The sequence below is a fragment of the Zingiber officinale genome, chromosome 9B (genome assembly GCF_018446385.1).
Source record: "Zingiber officinale cultivar Zhangliang chromosome 9B, Zo_v1.1, whole genome shotgun sequence".
NCBI lineage: Eukaryota > Viridiplantae > Streptophyta > Magnoliopsida > Zingiberales > Zingiberaceae > Zingiber > Zingiber officinale.
The window spans coordinates 59,868,950-59,875,598 of NC_056003.1; positions in this window are offsets into that span (position 1 = coordinate 59,868,950).

The window sequence follows — 6,649 nt, forward strand, 5'->3', positions numbered from 1 at the left end:
CTTCGGTTGTGGATCAACAGTAGTGTTTTGGTGTTGAGGTAAGAAGTGGAGGAAATTTATCATTTTTGTAGCATACACCGGATTTGAATAAGGGAAGGCTTAAAGTTAATAGAGCTAATCCTAATTAATTTGTGAGTTATATTTAAATAGGGATTAGAGATATATTCATTAGTTGACTTCTCTAGTTGGACAAATTCAAAGATATCAACTATGAAGAAAGGATAAGATAATTAAAGGGAGTTAAAAACATAGCTTCCTAATCGGATTAAGATTTAGTTTAGCTATTTTTGTTTATAATGGAAATTAGCTAAATTGTACGATTTATTACAGGACATTGATTCGGGACAAGCACTTCGACATTTCAATTTATTAGCTCGATCTACATTGGAGGCGGGTACCTCTTGACTTATCTTTTATGATATTGTCAATTGGATATGCATAGTATTTTATAGCTACAAGCAATGATCATGTTTGCCTTTGGTATGTCACAGTTTGATACCCATAGCATGTTCTGTTTTGTCGCTTGTTATGTATCCATGTTTATACCTCGTGATTATTGCCATGAGTACCTTAGTTCCTAGAGTAAGTGACATACCATGCTTTACTGAGTTTAGGACTAGACTCTGGATTTTTATTATCTGACATGTGTATATATATTTTTATATCATACCTGATCCGTGTACCTAGACCTTTTGTTTTGATCCATGTACATTGATGGTACATATTTTATGGAGGTGGATATGTTTAGGACCTAAGTTGTCATACCATAGAGGACCTGTATACTATTATTTGATTATATGTATTTACATTATACATTTATATATATATATATATATATATATATATATATATATATATATATATATATATATATATATATATATATTTGGCTCATTATATAGGTATGTTTAGTGAAATGCACCATTCGCATGATTGCGTCGCGTGATAAACGTTCCATTATTGTAGAGCATATGGTTTCATCCATCAGATTGCTCGGTTGTTCCTTCGTAGGTAGCGTATCGTCGTAATGTCGAGTTTTGCTCTGTTCGGTGCTCCGTTGAATTTCGTGGGTAGTGTGTGGCGTGGTATACGTCGAGGATCCCTCTCCGTCGTGGTGTGGGAGATGAGAGCGTTGTGCTCCCCACTTATGATTTGGGGTAGGAGTATGTGTGTACTACGGCGATCCCGTCCACTCGATCGCTCGTGGAGGCGGTGGCGTCGAGTCTGGTTGTCACACCCTACCCTCGGTCTCACCATTGTGTGTGAGATGGTCGTACGTCGGGGTGACCATGTCATTGGCACCATATGCATTTATTGCATTTATTTGCTTGTGTTTGCTGCACTTATATGCTGCATTTTGGTGGATGCATTTGTTTGACATGCATACAGGAGGCATATTGTGTATCTGGTTTGACGACCCTTTTATTCTAGATAGGAGTTCCTGGTGAGTACAGCTTCCTCAGTTACCTTTCAGTTTTGCATATTTTCTATATATGACTAGGAAGTTGTATTTCATGTTTATTGCTGTTAGATATATCTTACTAGGTATGTCTATTGGTATTCGCTGAGTTGTTGAACTCACCCCCATGGACACTATTTTTTTTTAGGTACCAAGTTGTTTATGGAGTCTTTTGGAGTATCCTGACTGCCGGTCCCCACGTCACATTAGAAGACCAGTCTTCGCATTGTATTTATGTTTATCGTGGTATATGGTATGTGTGTATTTGGCCTGGTGTTCCAGTTTTGTTTCCGGAGCATTGTGTTGTTGTGTGGTGTAAGCCTAGCCGACTAGTAGTCTTGTATATTTGATTTTCTATCCTTTTTCGCTGTATTTTAGTTATTTGGTATCAGTCGAGTAGGCTGTATATATAACTACGTGGTTGAGTGTATATTCCAGCCGCCTGTGACTGAGGTATATTGTGGATGTAGAAAGTTTCAAATTGTCCACCGTACATGGGAGGTGCTGCCGAAATTTCTTCGGACAGGGACTCCTCCGGGACGTGACAATTTAAGTGGTATCAGAGCAGGTTTACGATACTTGCTATGTGTTCTGGATTTTCGAGATTTATCTGATACCAATTTATTTGGTATCAAAGATCGGCTTACAAGTCTTATTTTCCTGTGTTTTGGATTTCGTGTTTTGGTCTTCTCGATGTGACTTTTCGAGTTTTGGGACATGGCAGCAGGACATCTCCAAGCTATAGGAGGTATGTTGGTATACTGTTATCCTACATTTTTGTTAGTATATGTACCGTTGAGTATTACAGTTTATGACATGTAATAGTACTTTGTATCTGGTATCTGTCTGATGTTGTAGCCTTATTACATGTGATGGGTTAGCCACTGATGATGATCGACCTTAATAAAGGTTAAGAGTTATAATCTCTGGTGATTTTCCATATCATATTACCAGTAGTTTACCTTCCATTACTACTAGTTGGTTAGGAGATTGAGGCACATACCAGCCTCTGTTATTATTAGTTGGGTAGTGGATAATATCTACATATTCATGTTAACTTAGCCAGTAGAATACCATGTTATCTTAGTTAATTTCATCAGTAAATATTGGTTTACTCTTGTTAGATTGATCAATAGGAGTCTGATTTATACTTGTTGATTTGGGTAGTTGTATATTGATATACCTTAGTTGCTTGTGGAGGATTAAGGTATTCTTGATTAGTTAGTAGATGACTGATTTAGTTTTGTTAGTTTGATCAGTAGAGGACAGTCATACTCTATTTTTGGAGGTTCGAATCTTTTGATTATTTGTGCTTAGTTAGGTATCTAGAGTACATTTGAGTACATGACTCGTACTGACATGGAAAAGATTGAATTAGCCGTATACCATTGTCGGCTTGGTCAGTCTATTGAGGATCGATGTATCCTATTCCATGTGGACTTTAATTTTAGACTGTATGTACCTAGTTGGATTGTCTATGATTATGTTTTCCTGTATGATCTTTATGTTAGATTTTATTTAGTTATACCCCTAAACCATGAGAGTAGATAGCATAGGGTTTGTGTGGTAGATTGGATTAAATATGCTAATTATACATACCTGTGTAGTTTATACACTTGATTATTATGTGTTGTAGGAGTTCTATGATAGACGGTCAAAATTGCATGTAGTGAGTGTATATTTGTCCAGATGATGATTATTGTGGGTTTCTAGTAGATTATACCGAGTGGTCTGATTGATGTATTGGAGGTATTTTGTCGATTAAATCTATGTTGTGAAATGTACAGATGTGTTCGGTGTAATATTTGAGGTATCTTGTTTATTATATGATTGTTCTGAGTGTATACTCGTGTCGATTATGATTGGTTGGAAGTATTACGTTGATTATACTCTTGGCATAGGTGTATATATGTCATATGAGTGTTGTTTGAGGTGTATTGTTGATTATATCTATGTTGGTATATGCACACGAGTTCGGTATGCATTGTTGGAGGTATCACGATGATTTATACCTATGTTGTGAGTATGTGTGGTGTGTACAAATTGGAGGATTAGGTCGATCATACATATGTTGTGTGAGCACATGTGCCAGGTGTATTGTTGGTAGCAGCATGATGATTCCACTTAGGTTGAATACAGGATGTGGAGTGTCTGTATTATGTCATTTGTTGGATTATCCTATCAACCCATTTTCTTATCAGTGGGTGACTACTCACTATGATGTTGATAGATTTGACGATGAGTTTGATTTGATTGCTGGATTGTTATACCTTTGGCTGCCCACAGTGATATGTGGTTGAGTGATCTCGTGCAGCCTCTAGTTGGATAGTTAGGTGCCTTGGACACTTATGGATCGTTTGTGGTGGAGCGGAGCTCCCACATATTATTGTTGATTTGTGGTAGAGCGTTGCTCTTACATATTTTGGATTACTGTGGTGGAGCGTTGCTCCCACATATTACAGATTGTTTGTGATGGAGCGTTGCTCCCACATATTTCGAATTGTTTGTGGTGGAGCGTTGCTCCCACATATGTGGTATTTCTTGTGATGGAGCGTTGTTCTCACACTAAGGATCTATTCTTGGTGATTTATATCGTTGATGATCATATTTCTGACTTGTTGTCGGGAATCTTAGCGTTAGGAATGTCTGTGATACAGACATTATGTGTCTTGGTTTTACCATTAGGGCTTGCAGAGCCTTAGATGTTTTCAGGGGCTCGATGATTCTGGTATTTCGAGGATGTTTGGATCGGTTTCCATTGTCTTTGTTGACGATGCTGTGATCTATTTCGGATTCACGGTGAGTCACGCACATCATCTTTGCATAGTTCTAGAGATGTTTTGATGGGAACATCTATATGAGAAGATCAGTAGTGTGTATTTTGGTTGTCTTCTGTGAGATGTTTGAGACACACGGTCACCAGTAGGGTATACCGTGGTTCCACAGGAGATCGAGGTTGTTATCGTTGGGAGTAGACGGAGTCAATGGAAGAGGCTCGCAACTTTCTTTGTTTGGCTCGATATTTCCGGAGATACGTTGAGGGTTTCTCTCGGATTGCTATGCCACTTATACGCCTGACCAGGAAAGTCGTGAAGTTTACGTGGTTCGAGGACTACGAGACCAGCTTCTAGGAGCTTAAGCGGAGACTAGTGTCGGCTCCGATTCTAGTTTTATCTTCTGGAGAGGACGAATATGTCCTTTACACCGACGCATCTATTCAGGGTTTGAGCGCTATTCTGATGCAGCACGATAGAGTAGTCTCCTATGCTTCTCGTCGGTTGAAGGAGCATGAGAAGAACTACCCTGTACATGATCTGGAGCTAGTCACCATTATTTTTGCCATGAACATTTGGCGACATTATTTAATATGACGTTACATTTGAGATTCTTACTGACCATAAGAGTCTCAAATATCTGTTTACTTAGAAGGAACTTAATGTTAGCTAGAGCCCTAGAGCCAATCATTTGATGATTGTATTTTTTGGACTTGTTGTATCATATTCTATATAAATAAAGGCATTTGGTTTTTGGTTATTATACTTACTTGTATTGGTGTCAAATAAACTAAGTTATGTACTTTGGTTTCGTCAAACGTCACCCGTAATTGGGTGGACTATAAAGGCGATTACTGGGTATGTAACAAATTATACGGAGGGATGTGAGTGATGTAGATGGGATCTATCTCTCCTATATGACGGGAGAGACATCGATATTCTTGATAGAGTGAGACCACGAAGTGCATGGTCATGCCCAAATGAGTCAATATGAGATATTGAGCTCATTTGATTTAGTGAGTCTACTTGGAGTTCAGGATTTAGATTGATCAGAGGATGACACGGTCTATGCCTCACATTGATCAATCTAGATGTCTAGGATAGAAAGACACTTGTCATATATTGTGAGGAGTCACAATTAGTAGTCACAAGGTGATGTTGGATCTCAACATTCTTGTAACTTGGGTAGTAATGATGTGTTGCTAGATACCGCTCATTACTTATGCTCCTAAATGAGTTTAGGGGCATTGCCAACGTTACAAGAACCTATAGGGTCACACACTAAGGACAATTAGATGGAGATTAGATTCATATGATGAACCAAGAGGATTAGATTCATTTGATGAATCAAATTGGATTAAGAGTAATCCTAATTGGGCTAATTGAGTTAGACTCAAGTTGATTCATGTGTTCAATGAGTCTAATTTAGATTATGACTCATTGAATCAATTTAATTAAATGAATTAGATTCATTATATTAAGTTGGCTTGAATCAAATGGTTGGATCAGATCAACCATGGGAGAAATTTGGTAAAGTTTGACTTGACTTGAGAGGAATAGGAAGAGTCAAGTTTGACTTGACTATTTGCCACATCATTAGTGATTTGGCATTAGGAGGACTAATGATGATGTGCCACATCATCAAAGTGTGCCACCTCATGGGGGTTACAAAGCTATTCTCTTTAATGGCTACATTTAATGAGGATGGGGGTTACACCTTGTGAAGGTGGTCGGCCACTTAAGTGGAATGAATTGGATTAATTTCATTCAAGGCATTATTCCATCTTCTTCCTCAAGTGCTCTTCTCCTTTCTCCCTCTCCTCCTTCTTGGACGAATCATCAAAAGGTGCTAGCACATCTTTTGTGTGATTTTCCATCTATGTGTTCGTGTGGATACATATAGAGAGTTGTCTACGTTGACAACTTCGAGATCCGGCACCATTTGGACGAGCGAGAACGCGAAGGGCTTCCCTTCAAAGGTATAACCTTTTCTTTTGTAGATCTAAGTGTAGATCTAGGTAGAAACTCGTATTCGTATGTTTTCAAACTTTTCTTTGCACGGATCCGTTGGTTAGGGGCTTTCGGGGTTTCCGCGACGCGAAAATGCGGTTTTCGCGGCCCGAAAAACCCAACGAGTTTAATTTGATTTTTTTTTATGAAAACTTTTCAGTTTTGTAATATTCTGTAAATTTATGATTTTTATAGTTTTTATGGGTATTTTTCTCGTAGAAGCGAAGCACAAGTGTTTCGACACTTGTAGGCTTCGACTACCGAGAAGTTTTTCCCAAAACGGCCAAGTTTCGCCCCAAAACTTTTTGGGACAGCAGGCTAAGGCGCTGTTAGATCGCAAAGGAACCCTCGCGATGGTTAGATCGCGGGTAGGGGCGCTGCCCCCGGCCCCGTAAGGGGATTCGTT